The sequence below is a fragment of the Neovison vison genome, chromosome 1, assembly GCF_020171115.1.
Source record: "Neovison vison isolate M4711 chromosome 1, ASM_NN_V1, whole genome shotgun sequence".
Taxonomy (NCBI): domain Eukaryota; kingdom Metazoa; phylum Chordata; class Mammalia; order Carnivora; family Mustelidae; genus Neogale; species Neogale vison.
This window is the reverse complement of record NC_058091.1, coordinates 44,803,075-44,818,576: the sequence shown is the minus strand read 5'-3', so window position 1 is coordinate 44,818,576 and position 15,502 is coordinate 44,803,075. Positions and strand designations below refer to the sequence as shown.

Below are 15,502 nucleotides of genomic sequence, written 5' to 3'. Positions count from 1 at the left end.
ACTCCATGTACATCCCTCCTGAGGCTGTATGCTCAGTGGAAGGGGACGACCTTTCTGGATAGAGGAGGACTATTCCTCAGTCAAGGGTACAGGAGTAGCTGCACACCCCTGCTAGAATCTCTAAACAAGCTCTCCAAGTCCGTGCGTAGGAGAACATAGGGTAGTCAGGCTTCCAACTCTCCAGACACATCCAGATGAGCTACTGCATCTCTGCCTTTCTTAAAAAAGGAAGAAGAAAATAAAAGCCAAAAACAAACAAACAAAAAGAAGAAGAGAAACCTAGGAAGAAGCCATGAAAAATGATCCCAAATTCATCTCTAGCCTCACACCAGGAACAATGCTGTAGACTTTGTCCCCATTTAAATCCTCCTGGGTAGCAAGTCACAATAACTCTTTAAGTTGCTCCCTGCAATATTAAGCAACTGTTACTGTCAGAAAGTTCTTCCTTATAGCTAACCTCCTTTCTCATTGTGTGTGTTAGAAACCATTTTCTCTTGCATAGTTTTCAGTGGAAATAAAATAGGCCAGATTGTAACCTCCATGGGACAAGGAGAAAGGACTGAAGGGGAAAAAAAGTTTAAATGTTGTTGAGAAGGGCGCCTGGGTGACTCAGTGGGCTAAGCCTCTGCTTTCAGCTCGGGTCATGATCTTAGGGTCCTGGGACCGAGCCCCGCATCAGGATCTCTGCTCAGCGGGAAGCTTGCTTCCCCCTCTCCCTCTGGCTGCCTTTCTGCCTACTTGTGATCTCTCTCTCTGTCAAATAAATAAATAAATTCTTTTATAAATAAATAAATAAATGTTGTTGAGAGTGTATTTCCATATGTGATGAGCTTATTGGTAGTGTCCTTCATAATGGTAGTGTCCTTCATAATGGATTCAGAGCAAAGATAATGACTTTGGACCATAGGATTTAGTCCTGTATCTCAAGAATTACCTGGGTGTCTGACAATCATTTAGTGTACTTGTGTACAAGCTGGCAAATTCAAGGTTGTGCAGTAAGCAACACCATCATAGATTTTATTCAATCAATGTGAACTTTTATTTATTTGATGCCTACAACCAAGTGAGAATGTTTAACTGGAAGCATGCGATTATTCAGATGCTCAACCTTAGTGTAAAAATATATATATATGAAGTAGGTATGTGCTAAGAAGGTAGGCTTGGGGTTCTTCAAGGTCCAGAACTATTGGTTAACTGGGGGAGATACCATAAATCAAAGGGAAAAAAGAAAGTACTTATGGGTGGCTTCAGGGTCCTGTGTTCTGGAATGGCCTTGACTATATGCTAACATTATACTGGGATAAATGCTTTACATCTGCTGCTACCTCACTGTCATATTCAGAAGAGGAACAGTGCTTTCTATAAAGTATTTCAGTTCCTGCAGAAAATACCACATAAATATATGGTAATGTATTATTATCATTATATAGAGCAGAGGCCAAAAACATCTTGCCAAAGTGATCCTCTAAAATTTTACACCTATTTCATGCATTAAAAAAAGAAATGTGCAGCATATGCTTTCACTTATTTTACGATTAGCTCATCAAATTTGTGTTCTGTGAGGACACAAAGCCAAAAAGCCTGTGTCTCTCAAGACCTTCCCCAGCCCCTATGCTTGCCTCCTCATCCAGCATTGTTTTTTTTTTTTTTTTAAAAGATCCGGTCTCACAGGTCCTCAGAAGCAAAATTAAATTCAAACAAAATAATAACAATCTGCATTTGTGTTGATCTTTAAAGTTTACAAAGAGCTTTCGCATAATCTCATTTGATGCTCACAACTGCTCTCTGGGGATTGCAGGGCAGGGAATAATAGTCCCATTTTATAATTGTGGAAACTGATACAGAGAAGAAAGCCTCATGGCTTGCTTCAAATTATGCAGTTAATAACCAGCAGAACTGGGTCTTAAAGCCAAGTCATCTCGACAAATCAGTATTACCTTCTACTCTAGATGGAACTCTCAAATGACCCTTAATGGGGCGCCAGACTGGCTCAGTTGCTTAAGGGTCTGTCTCTTGATTCTGGCTCACCGCATGAGCTCAGGTTGTGAGACGGAGCCCCGCGTCAGGCCCCATTACAGCATGGAGATTCTCTCTCTCTTGAAAAAGTAAATAAATAAAAATAAATGAAATGAAATGATCTTTAATGACCCTCACCTTTATAAAGTCCCCTCTCCTAGAGCATCCATAGAACCTGGAAATAATATTGCTCCAGTGACTATGTTATTTTATATGCAAAAGGGGTTTTGGAGTTGTAATAAGATCCCAAATCAGCTGACAGTAAGATATGGAAATTGTCTGGGTGGGCCTGTCTTAAACATAGGAGCCCTTGAGATATGGATCTAGAGGTAAGAGATGGAAAAAGTCAGAGAGATTTGTAGCATAAAAATGATCTGATGGGGCGCCTGGGTGGCTCAGTGGGTTAAGCTTCTGCCTTCAGCTCAGGTCATGATCTCAGAGTCCTGGGATCCAGCCCTGCATCAGGCACTCTGCTCAGCAGGGAGCCTGCTTCCCCCTCTCTCTCTGCTTGCCTCTTTCCTACTTGTCATCTCTCTCTGTCTGTCTCAAATAAATAAATAAAATATAAAAAAAAATATTGTTTAAAAAAAAAAAGATCCGATGCAGGGGAGATTCTCTGTTGCCGGCTTTGAAGAAACTTTCCTCCATGAGCTGGAATTCTAGCAGCTTCCAGGAGCTAAGAGATCCCGCTGATAGCCAGCATGAAAATGGGGACCTCAGGAAGGTCCTGGAAGGACCTGAACTGAAGGAACTGAACTCCATCAATAGCCTAAATGAGCTTGGCAGTGAATTCTCTGAAGCCACTAGATGAGAAACCAGGCTGGCCAACATCATGATTTTAGCCTCCTATGCCGTGAACAGAGAACCCAGTTACACCAGGCTGAACTTCGGATCTACGGAACTGACATCAGATCTACGTCAGATCTACAGAACTACAGACATCAGAAATGGGTATGGTTTTAAGCTGCTAAACATATGCTAATTTGTTACACAGCAATAGAAAACTAATAACCCGCCACTCATAAGTATTTACTGAATGCTTATTACATGCAAAGCAGTCATTTTTATTTCAGATTTATTTTATGTCTCTGTTGAGAGCTCAGTTTAAACAAAACCAAACAAACAAAAATCCCAGACTTGCTGTGGTAATATTAATATTTCTCCTTACTTGTGGAATATCAAGAATTGCAGTCCTCTTGAGGGTAAGCAGGACTGTGTCCCTTATTCTGTCCATGGAGGGAAATGGACATAGATATCTCTTCCAGGACAATGGCTTCAATTCTCCATGTTCTTTTTCCCTGCTGCAGCAAACCCAGAAGCTCTGGATGAGCAGGAAGTGTTCTATGACGAGGAGCCCCTGTCTGCCTGGGTCTGGGGAACAGACCTTCCCACCAATCTGCTCTGAGCATATGGAGCAGCTGAGATATAAACGTTTGTTCTTTCCAGCCTCTGTGATGGCATAATTGTTTGCTTGTGTAACACAACCTCTCCTATCCTGATTGACACGTTTGCCTTGATGGTACTGGACGAACCTGCAATACTGAACCTCACAAACCCTGACGACCATCTTGCTACATTAGCAATGGAAGCCAAGTCAGCCGTTCTCAGGACCTTCTGCTGAATATATTTTGGGTAAAGAAAAAATAGAGCTGTATGTACCACGTTTTTCCCTCCAAGTAGGTGAGAAATGAGGAAAGGGAAGGGAGAAGGGGGATAAGACCCAGGAGAAAAGGAAATCAAGAAACAGCATGTGGCTCTCTGACCAAGCAACTATGACTGACCGGCTACAGTTAGACTCTCTGAGGTCCCCCAATATCCGTAAAGACAGACCCACTTTCCATAAGTCATTGAAACAAGTCAGCCATTAGTGCAGCAATGGGTTAAAATGAAGAAATCATTTTGTTGATTAAATGAAGAAATATTTTCAGGTAGATTTGTTCTCTAGATTTGCTGGAACACACTATCCTGAGTTGGGAGAAAGAAAGCAGGACTGTAAGCAATCTTTTATGTGGGTGTTCATACTTCACATTTCTAGGTTTTATTTTTGCAGAAGCCCCACAGTATAGGTCTGTACAATAGCTAAGTTGAAGAAGCAGCTTTTATATTCCTATCAGAACACAGTCACTAACAAAGGTAACAAAAGTCTTATCATTTTGTTTGCAACTATTCTTATAATCATTCATCACCTATCTTTGTTTGTTTTTTAAGAAGAAGGGTTAGATAAAATATTTCCTTCTTGTTAAGCTGATCATTAACGTTTAAGAATTTTAAGTGAAGAAGTTGGTCTTCTTAACCATACACAACAAAGTTATTTTGAAAATAACTTTTTTTGGAGTAAATTCCATATGACTGCCAATAAGTAGAGGTCAAAGTAAGCATCTGTCAAAAACATTTTTTCAAGAAGTTTTGATATGAAGCAGGAAAACTCTACATAATGTTTAAGCTCTTGGTTTCCAGGCTCATTTCATTATCACTATTTCCCATTTATTCACTAAATAGATTAATCAACTCTGTAAGGAGTTTTTTCATCTGTTTGTGAAGTTTTTCTTTTTTTCTTTTTTTAAGATTTTATTTATTTATTTTACAGACAGAGATCACAAGTAGGCAGAGAGGCAGGCAAAGAGAGAGAGTGATGGGAGCAGGCTCCCTGCTGAGCAGAGAGCCTGATGTGGAACTCGATCACAGGACCCTGTGATCATGACCTGAGCCAAAGGCAGAGGCTCTAACCCATTGAGCCACCCAGACACCCCATTTGTCAAGTTTTTCAAATAGATTTTTCTTTTTTCTTTCTTTCTTTCTTTTTTTAAAAGATTGTATGTATTTATTTATCTGAGAGAGAATGAGAGAGAGAGAGCATGAGAGGAGAAAGGCCAGAAGGAGAAGCAGATTCCCTGCTGAGCAGGGAGCCTGATGTTGGTAGGACTCGATCCCTGGACTCCAGGATCATGACCTGAGGCAAAGTCAGTCACGTAACCAACTGCGCCACCCAGGCACCCCTCAAATAGATTTTTCAAACTAAAAGAGAATTTCTTTAGAGACTTGAGAAACTCTTTTAAAACTGTTGATTCTGGGAACCCAAAACAAATAGACATTTTTTTCTTTTAGTTACTTTTTTTTCTTAAGGTGGAAAAAAGAGAAAGATAGTCTCAAAAGCATGGTTTGATTTTCCATACCTTTGTGAATCAATTTTTTATATATCAATGTAATTCTGAAAAAATTAAAAATTGAGTATCCTTCAAGATCTCTCTCTCTAATATTACAAAACTAGAATGTGCAATGGAAGATTTTACTTCCATGGTATAATAAATGGGTATAGATTTTGAATTCTGAGGACATCCTCAACTCCAAATGCAGAGAACATTTGGAGTAAGGAATGAGCCTTACCAAATCCAGTTTTGGGCCTGAGGAGGGGGAAGGGTACATCAGAAGGATAAAGGAGAGCAAGACTGCATACATTTAGTATCTGGTACCTTATGAAGTTTCCCATACTTTCCCTACTGCAATGTTCAAGTTTTTCATTAGCATGGGAATTTCAGATGATTTTTCCTTAAATGATCAAAATTTCCATTTGGAAAATACGTGCAATAACTAACCCTAATCTGGCCATGAAACAAGAGTACCATAGAAGGCATAAAGGGCCAAGCTTTTAAGTATGAGGTTTTTTTTCCTTTCCTCCACAAAAGAAACATACATTTAGTATTTCTTTATTTAAAGACATGCCCGCCCACAAACATCTGAGAAACATCTGTAGACAAAATGCCAAAATGCATAGTCGAATTTTGACTCACACCTCACCACCCACCAAGACCCCTGTCAACTCACAATAAACACCTTTCTAGCATCTGCCCCAGAGAAAGAAACGCCACATTACCCAAAGGTCAGAGCAAACAGATGTCACTTATTGCAGACCCTAATCATATCCATATCCAACCTTAGGAGGTCTGTAGTGAAAGCCGACTTCAGGAGCAGAGGTTCCTTCAGCTCGAGGCACTCATCCCTCTGTCCTCCCTCCCTCCCTCTCTCTGGAGCAAGGGGGCCTTAGAAGTGATGGTCTTTGGGGCTGTCCCGCACCCTGATGATGCATCCCATGATTGAGCACAGAGGTAAGAGAAGCAGCAGGAAATTCTTCATGGTTGGCCAGTGCCTTAGCAGTCTTCCTGCTTCTCATTTTGACATCTCTGGAATACTCTTTCAGGGGAAGGTCCTGCATCGACCTCTCTGATTCCCTGTGGCAGACTTAGGACGGCTCTTCACTGTTCTCACAGCCTTTTGTATACATATCTATACCTCCACTTAAAGACTTCATCCTATGAATAGCATCAGTTTCCATCTCTGACCCCCATGACACTGAGTCTCAGTTGAAGGAAGAAAGAAGGGAAGGAAGGAAGCAAGCAAGCTAAGGGAGGATAAAGGATTTATATGAAGAGGCTTAATGAAGAGACAATGTCGGCAGTACAGTTTAGCAGAGGTTTTTTGTTTTGTCTTTATAAACCGTAAAGCATAAAGCTCAATTCAATAATGATACGTGTAGTATCTGTAAGAGACATTTATTTATTTATTTATTTCAAGATTTTATTTTTTTAATTAAGCTCCACACCCATGATGGGACTTGAACTCACAACCCCAAGTTCCAGGGTCACATGCTCCACCCACTGAGCCAGGTGGATGTCCTCTGTAAGAGATTTTTAAAAGAAGACAAATGTGGATATTTTTTTTTCTCCTTTTGTCTTCTGGTTTCTGGTTGAATTTGGCCAATGAGAGACAATGGGAGGAAGTTAGAGGGTAGAAGGCATGGAGGAAATGAGATCAGGATATAGCTTCTGCTTTCGTTGCTTGCAAACCTCTACCAAAGGCTACAGTCTCTATCAGATGACCCCTACTCTCTCCTTCCCTTGTCTCTTTAGCCCTATGGGTGGTACCAGCTTCCCAACATTGCTAGTCCCCGAATACTGACACTGTCCCTTATTGATTTTCCTCAACCTTGCTCATATCTTTGTAAATAGCCCTTTATTTCATTTGACTCCATTATTTGCTTGGGAGTGCCATTTGCTTTCTTATAGGACCCTGACTGAGATAGTAAGACACATTCTCTACCCTAAGAGTTATTTGAGTAGTCCAGTGAAGTTAAATGCACAAGTCAGGATCTTCAAGCAGAAATATAGTGAGGAATCATAAATAATTTAGAAATTAGAAGACATGGAAGTTCAGATCTCATTAAATAAGTCTGTACTTGAAAGAATTGAAGAATTCCATCTCATGACTGCAAGTAAGAATCTGGAAAAGGTTTATCATTGAATGTGATACAAAGATAAAGCAAAACAATTGAGAAACATAGCTCACTTTTCGCAACAACTTTCAGTCTGCCAGTCTCAAGCTCAGGTAGATGCAGACACAATATGGCTATAGCCTGGAGAGTCAGCTCTTCCCAGCTTTTGAGACAACTTGTCCACATCTGTCCATACATAAGGTGCTCCATTGTAGTGACTAAGATCTGGAGGCAGTTATGCTGTCATAAACCTAGTACCTGGTGATCCTGGACTGGCTTCTGTGCTCCCGGAAATCTTCTCTCTATCCTTATGACTGAACATCTGTTTTCTGTGTTTGTGTACCAGCTCTTCCCTACTTGGACTAAAACCCGAGTCTGACCCTTAGACCAAAGATTGGGGCCTTCCAACAAAATCTTGTCGACTTCCCTCCCCGTGAGACAGAATAGTGCTCTAACCATGGGCTGTGCTCCCACAATGAGAGCAACCACTTCTACTTATTATCTATTTTTGCCAGGGGCTCCTTTTATATTATTGGTAAGTCTCACCCAAACCATCCAAGGTAGGTAGCATCTTTCTGTTTTGCAGATAAATCACAATTCAGAATTAGAGATATCTAATGATATGACTAATGACTAATGATAAGACTAATGATATGATATGACTAATGACTAATGACTTAACCAAAGCTAAATAGCTAACAAGTAGAAAAGGCAGGTGTCTCTTATTCTAGAATTTATGATATTCCCACTCTATTTCACTGCCTCCTGTCTGAAACTTTGACACTATTCACTTACCACCACATGGGATAGTCAGAGATCAATGCCAGACCAGACTGGACCTGGACTGGGACAACAGGGGAAGAAGCAGACTTTGCTCCATTGTCCCAACTCCAACTAGAGCAGCTTTATTCTCCTTGCAGACATTAAGATTTCACTTTAGATCATACAGTATTTTTATGACAATCCTATAAAGCTCCAGCATTATCCCAAGGGCTCCTTTAAATACATTTTAAAATAGATGCACAAAAATGTAGGTTTTTAGGGATGTTTTTTCATACAAACATAAGTACCCTGAAAGTCATTAATGTCGATTTTTAGAGAAGTTTAATTTCATGCCTGATCACCAGAATTATAAAAGTGAAATATAATATCCCTAAGAGCTTGAAAATTTTATTTAATTGTAAGCAACTCTTGTTTGCTTGAATTAAATGATCCCATTGAGGGATCATGGAGCTTCTTGCTTTCCTTTCCCTTGTCTTCTGAGTTTTTCAAGTAAAATCTATCAAATAAAAATAATTATCCAGGGGGCACCTGGCTGGCATAGTCAGTTAAGCATCTGCCTTCAGCTCAGGTCATGTGGGATCAAGCCCCATGTTGGGCTTCCTACTCAGCAGGGAACCTGCTTCTCCTTCTTCCTCCCCCTCCCTGCTTGTGTTCCCTCTTTAGCTGTCTTTCCGTCAAATAAATAAATAAAATCTTTAAAAAAATAATTATCCAAGGGGAAGAGTTGGAAAAAAATCACTGTGATATAGTGTTTCTATGTACATAGAAATATGTGCATAGTATTGGTCTTCACACAGTATATCCAATTTTCAAATATCCAATAGTTGTTTTTATGACTCTTGAGATATTTGTTGATTATTTGGAAAAATAAGAGATGTCTTTTCTGAATGAAAGTTTCTTTGAAAGAGTTGATGAAGAGTCTCCTTGTTCCTTCACATCTCTTTTCTTCAGGTCCCTATGTAAAAGTGATTTCCAGGTTTGCCCATTTGTAAGGACTTCTCTGAGTCCTTTCAGTATGAGGAAAGACCTATTACCATCATATACAGGCAATACTGTATACAGGCAAAGCAATGCTAGCGGCTATAACAAAGAGCCAACATGTATGATGGTTCAAATACAACAGAAGTTTATTTCTCACTGACATAAATTCCAAAATAGATGTGTCTGACTGGCAGATGCCTTTCTTTTTTTTTCAAGGGGCAACATAGGGGCCCAGGACCATTTTTTTCTGTGCCTTCATCATGTCATATTCAATATATCAAAGGTGTCCACGCATACTTGCCTCAAAGCAACGGAAGGGGCATAGTGTAAAAGAGGGTACTGCAAGGAAATGGTAAAATCCTCTGTTTACATCCCAGTGCCTGGAACTTGGTCATAAGGCCATATCTAAATACTGGGGAGGCTGCGAAATATAGTCTAGCTGTGGGTCCAGAAAGAAGGGGAAATGGGTTTATTGAGTCTTCAATGTAGTTTCAGAGTGCACAGACCAGGGTGCAAATTCTAGCTCTGCAGATACTTCTTAATGTAAATCTTCATGCCCCAATTTCCTTACCTTTTAAGGGATAATAAAACCTATTTCAGCAATTGTTGCTAAGCTTAAATAAAATAATACATCTACAGTGATTAGCACATAGTATTTTTAGTGGCATCTGAAAGGCCAAGATACATTTTGTATTATGGTGATACAGATCTGTAAATTTATGGATTTTTACCTGGTCCCCAACAAGCTTTGTGATATCAAAAGGCCCTCCTTAATATTTTGAAAATTCAGCAATATGTTACAAATGCATCCATGTTACCTAGTAACTTCTAATTAAACACTAAAGAAATGCCATAAATTATTGGTAATGTATCTTGTATTGATTATCCATATTTCAAGTTACCCCTACAATATTTTATAAATTAAGCTAAGAAACTGACTTTTTTTCTATTTCACCATAGTTGTTTTGGTGAATGGATACAGTTTGGGGGAAATACAAATAATGGTCACAATTTAGTTCAATCATGATGATGGCTTTTAAACCCTGTGACCACAGTAAGGGGATAACCTTTTAAAATTCTCTTCAAAGGTGAAAAGTTTGCCAGTCTTACATGTTAAACTGTCACATATAATCCAAGTTCAGAAAAGCATTCTGCCATTTCAAAATCAGAAATCACCCAAAAACCAAAACTTTAGCATAAATGGAAAGAATTATCAGGATTACTTTTCGATTGGCTGTTCAAATCATATATATTCACCCCCCTTTATTCCCTAGATAAATTTTATTTTTTGTGTTTCTTTATCTTATAATTTCTTTTCTTCTCCTCCTCCTTCTATTTTTTTTTTTTTTTTTTTTTTTTTTTTGGTACCAGCAGCAGTGGGATTTTTGCCAGAATTTAACTCAGCCGCTTCTCTGGGAATGTTGTCCAGTTGCTAATTTCACTACCGGAACTGTGTTCCTTTGCGTCCTGGCCTATTTCCATGCATGCCTCCACTGGAATAAAGGTCTGACAGTTCTGTGGATAATGGTAAACATATGTAGCCAATGCTGTGCAGTTCTTTTAGAGCCATAAAGCATTAGTAGGTATTTCAGTTGCTGGCAACAACAACAACAAAAAAACCAATGTAAAGCACTTCATCAAACACCAGAACCCAAAGAAAACTACACATCAATGATTTTAATACACAGCAAGTTTCTTCTTTCATTCTTTCTTTTCTAAATAACTAGTTAATTAAAAATGAAAGACTATTATGACAACCTAATTCCAAACTTTAAAACTACAGGGGGAAAGGCTGGTTTGAGGGGGGAAGAGAATATTACAACTTGTTTATTTTGGATACTATTCCCATTTCAAGTTAGGCTTTTTGATTCTTTAAGTGTACAAGAGAACTTTGACTTTCCTGAATACACAAGGGAAAAATCACATATTGTGATGTCATTGCCTTGAGGATTTCCCATACCACTGAGTACATTAGTCACACTGTCAATGTCAAGGAGATATAAAAGAAAAAGGGGGAAAAATATCTTCCTATGAGAATCAGTAATATTTTTTCTTTGGATACATTTATTCCAAATTGTTTCCTAAATTCCAATGGAATTTAAGAGAGCTATCTTAAAATACATTATGACATCTGTAGTAAGTCATCTCATGGTGTTATTTTACCAGCTTGGTAAAAACATTACTATGTGATGGTAAATAAGAATTAAAGGAAGACTGCTCCGGGTGGTGTCTTATTTGCTATATAGCTCTGACCCTTTGAGTTGTTTTATTATTCTATATTGTATATTGGTGATTGGAGGAAGACATATTCTTCTAATTATACTAAAAAATGGTAATCCTCCGGGGTGCCTGGGTGTTTCAGTGGGTTAAAGCCTCTGCCTTCAGCTCAGGTCATGATCCCAGGGTCCTGGGATTGAGCCTCGCATCGGGCTCTCTCTCAGTGGGGAGCCTGCTTCCCTTCCTCTCTCTCTGCCTGCCTCTCTGACTGCTTGTGATCTCTGTCTGTCAAATAAATAGATAAAATCTTAAAAAAAAAAAAAAGGTAATCCTTCAAGGTTCTTATCTATGGTATTAAATGGATATATGTGTCCCTGGCCCCTTGATTGTTTGCTCTTGTCAATCCAGCTTAGCAACTGCCTCCTCATTTGCCTAGAAAACCATCTGATGCCCCTCACTGTCTGCTTTGTTCCCTGACTTCCGGCTGATTAGAGTCCCTTCCAATATAATGGAGGACCTGTCTGCCCGAATGGTTTTAAGAGATGGGGCTTTAAGAGATGGGGTACAGTGATTCAACCTTAAGCATGAGCTTTTTTAAACTTAGAACAAATCACCCGAATCAGACCAAAAGGTGAAGAACCAGTTGTAGAGACCCAATGAAAAGAAAAGAGATATTTATTTGACCAAGAAGAATTCTACTCGGCTGCAGTTGAATCCAACATTACAATGTTCAGTTGGCTCAATTCCCTGGAGACCGACAGAGTGTAAATAGAGAGACTTACATATACCTATTCAAACTTTTTGATACAATGGTGTAAAGCAAGTCAGAAACTTGAATTTCATTCTAATCACCAGTTAACCCTAGATACACGAGTGGGATAGAGAATAAGCTTCAAAAGAGTTGAACCATTTCACAGTTGCCCAATATTGAGTTAGATGGGGGTTTCTCAATCTTGGCACTATTGATATCGAGGCCAGATAATTCTTTGTTGTTGGGGATGAAGAGCTGCCCTGACCATTGTAGGGTGTTGAGCAGCAACCCTGGCCTTGTCCCATAAGCTGATGGTAGGACCTCCACCCTCATTGTGACAATCAAAAATATCTCCAGATATTGCCACGTGTCGCCTGGAGAAGGAGAACAAAATGGGCCGTGGTTGAGAAACACTGAATTGGATATGTCTGTGTCTGGAGTCTTTGAACAGAGTGACCAGGAACTGGCCTTTCGCTTAAGCCATAGTTTCAGACTGTAGGAGTAGTGACCAGAATGCTTGACCATTGGGAAAAGAGAGAGAGGCTGTGAACTCCTTAGAAAGGGGCCACTCACAAAATAAACAAGCAAACCAACTGTTTCCCTTACTCCTTTCGACCTCCCTCTTCCCCAAAATAAAATTACTGGTTTTCCCTGGAGTAGAAATATTCTGGCGATAATAAGCGCATCTATTTAATTCTTAGACATTCCATCTCTCTAGAGCCGCAGTCACATAGATACAGGTATAGGTCGGCAGACACAAACAGTTCCTGAAGCACTTTCCTCCACAACCTTAAGCAATTCTCTCAACTACCTATAAAGTCAGACAGGCTGGTGTTCTGGTGCCTCTCATTTCTCCTCCAAGGAAACCAAGTCTCAGAGAGTTTAGGTAAGTTCTTCTAGATTGTAGAGAAGAGTTTGTTTGAAATCCCTGATTTCTACTGTTCCTCCTTCTTTAAAAAATGAAGGTTAAATAGAAACAGGGGGCATATGCTTGAGCCATAAATATATCTAGTTATGTATCCCACGACCAGAGGAAGGAAAGCATCACTTTTCCTGTGAGGGAGGAAGAAGTTTCAGTGTGTATTGCCTAAGGTGACCCTTGGATTATGTACTTGGTGGAATTCACATCAACTATTTATCCATGGGGCTCTGGGAGCATGTTCTACCAGAAATAAATAAAATAATACCTAATTCTCTCTCCCTCAGCATCCAGAATTTGGATCGAATTTGAAGAAAAGGAATCATTTTCTCAACTGTGACAATGCTTGAAACAACTTCTTGAACTCATTTAGCTGCCGCTGCCACTGATCCTATTGTTTTGTTTTTTACATCATCAGATTTTGATCAAAGGGTTCACAAAAATTAGAAATACAGAGAGCAGAACACGCTGTGCGTCAGCTGCTGTAGAGAACAGATGAAACAAACCCCGGGGTTTATCGGGGGCCTGGGACTAACCCAGCCAGCAGCTTCCAATAGAGCAAAGTCGCAAATAATTTCAAATCCTTTTTTATGAGCTTTTGTGAAAATAAAGCTGGGTGCACACTAGATCAACAAGCACTCTCCAAGATGCAGGACAACCCAAAGAAGACCCTGTTATCTGGCTACATCAAATGCTGCTGCTTCAACATTAGATTGTATAATAAATGTAAGTGACAAAATAAGGAATGAACTTTTTCATGAGTTCTGAAATGATTCTACTTGTGTCATTTTCTACCATGATTATCGAGGAGTGTTGTCATCTCATTTGTGGAGGTTTTACAAGCGTTTTTTGTACAACTAATGCCTGTTCTTTTTTTTTCCTTTGAAAACGGACAATACAGAGAAGCAATTAGAAACCGTCAATGACCTTTGTCTCTAAGAATGTATATTGCATATTTTGAGATATTCTATTCTGGTATTTTTACTATAGATTGTCATATAGAGTTAATGTTAAACTAAGTACATACTATCTGATATATAAAAAGCATGTAAGCCATGAGGTGTAATAATAAAGTGCATCCCTGAAAATAAAACAGGGACCAAAGAGTCATTGCTAACTTGGCACTTTCCCCTGGATTCCTCCCCTACTATTTGCCTGCTTTGCTCCCTAGTCCCAAACCTAAGGGTAACCTTTATCCAGAGGTTCCCATTTGGTGACAATTTTCTCTCTCAAGAGACTTTCTGAAATTTTGGACACATTTTTGGTTTTCGAAAGAGGGGTGGGGTTTACAACCTTGTCTAATGAGTAGAGACCTGGGCTATCGCTGAACATCCAACAAGGCATAGGTCAATCACTGACAGCTAGGTGTTAGCACTTCCAATGTCAATGGGACTAACGTGGAGAAACCCTGTCTCTTCCTGTGTGTTGGATTTATCACAACCCTGCTTAAAACAATAGTTTTGTCACACAAATGATCTAAGTAATTTGTCATTTAATTTTGCTGGTTTGGGGGGCACCTGGGTGGCTCAGTCAGTTAAGTGTCTGCCTTTGGCTCAGGTCATGATCCCAGGGTCCTGGGATCGAGCCCCACATCAGCCTCCCTGCTCAATGGGAAGCCTGCTTCTCCCTCTGCCCCTCCCACTCCTTGTGCGCTCTCACATGTGTGTGCTCTCTCTCTCTCTCTCTGTCAAATAAATAAATAAAATCTTAAAAAATATTTTTTTGCTGGTTTGGGATTTTATAAAAATAGTATCATACTGTACGTGGTATCCTGTGACTTGCTTTTTTTCTCCTTAACAGTTTTCTTTTAGTATTCATTTATAATTTTACCCATTTATTTTCACTGTTGTATACTACTTCATTGTGTGAAGATGCCACAATGTATTTTTTATTCTGTCATCAATGAGTATGTTGTTTTGTTTGTTCATTGCATATATGAACAATGCTTCTAAAACATTTTCACACAAATCTCCTTAAGCATATATGGAACAATTTCAGTGAAGTGTGTATCTAGGATTCAAAACTCTAGGTTGTAGGGGATGTAACCATTAAATGTAAAGGATAATGCAAATTTCGATGGGACTATTCTGGTTTATATTCTCAGCGGCAAGGTTCATGATTTTGCCTTGCTCTACATTTCTCCAATATTTGTTATGTTTTGCTAGTTTTTGCCAATCTAAGGAGTACTGAAAGGTAAATCAATGTGGCCTCAATTTACATCTCCTGAATTACTGGCAAGATTGAACATCTCTTTATATGTATATTTGCCATGTCTGTTTCTTCTCTGAGGATCTTGCTTTTCTCTGAAGTTTATTAGTGTTTTCCATCTTATTTGTCAGATGAAAAAGCCTTCCCCATTGGTTTGTGACATTTCCTTTATTGTGGAATATGTTCTTCTATATACTAGTCTGTTCTAAAGTTATCCATTTTGTTTCATTTATCTGTCACTTCTTTGCCAATATCATATGGTTTTAATCACCAGAATTCTATATTACATTTTATTATATGGTAGTGTGAGTGTGACTTCAATATTTCCTTTTTCAGGATTTTATAACCCATTGTTATATCT

The 15,502-nt window shown here is 39.1% G+C and overlaps 1 long non-coding RNA gene across 1 annotated transcript in view; it reads left to right on the top strand.

Moving 5' to 3' along the window:
• The window catches only part of LOC122898782, a 33,831-nt gene extending 19,739 nt beyond the window's left edge, over nt 1–14,092 (top strand). The window contains exon 3 of the long non-coding RNA XR_006383057.1: nt 13,221–14,092. This is a non-coding gene — a long non-coding RNA (uncharacterized LOC122898782). The remainder of the gene's footprint in view (nt 1–13,220) is intronic.
• Nucleotides 14,093–15,502: the final 1,410 nt, after the last annotated feature.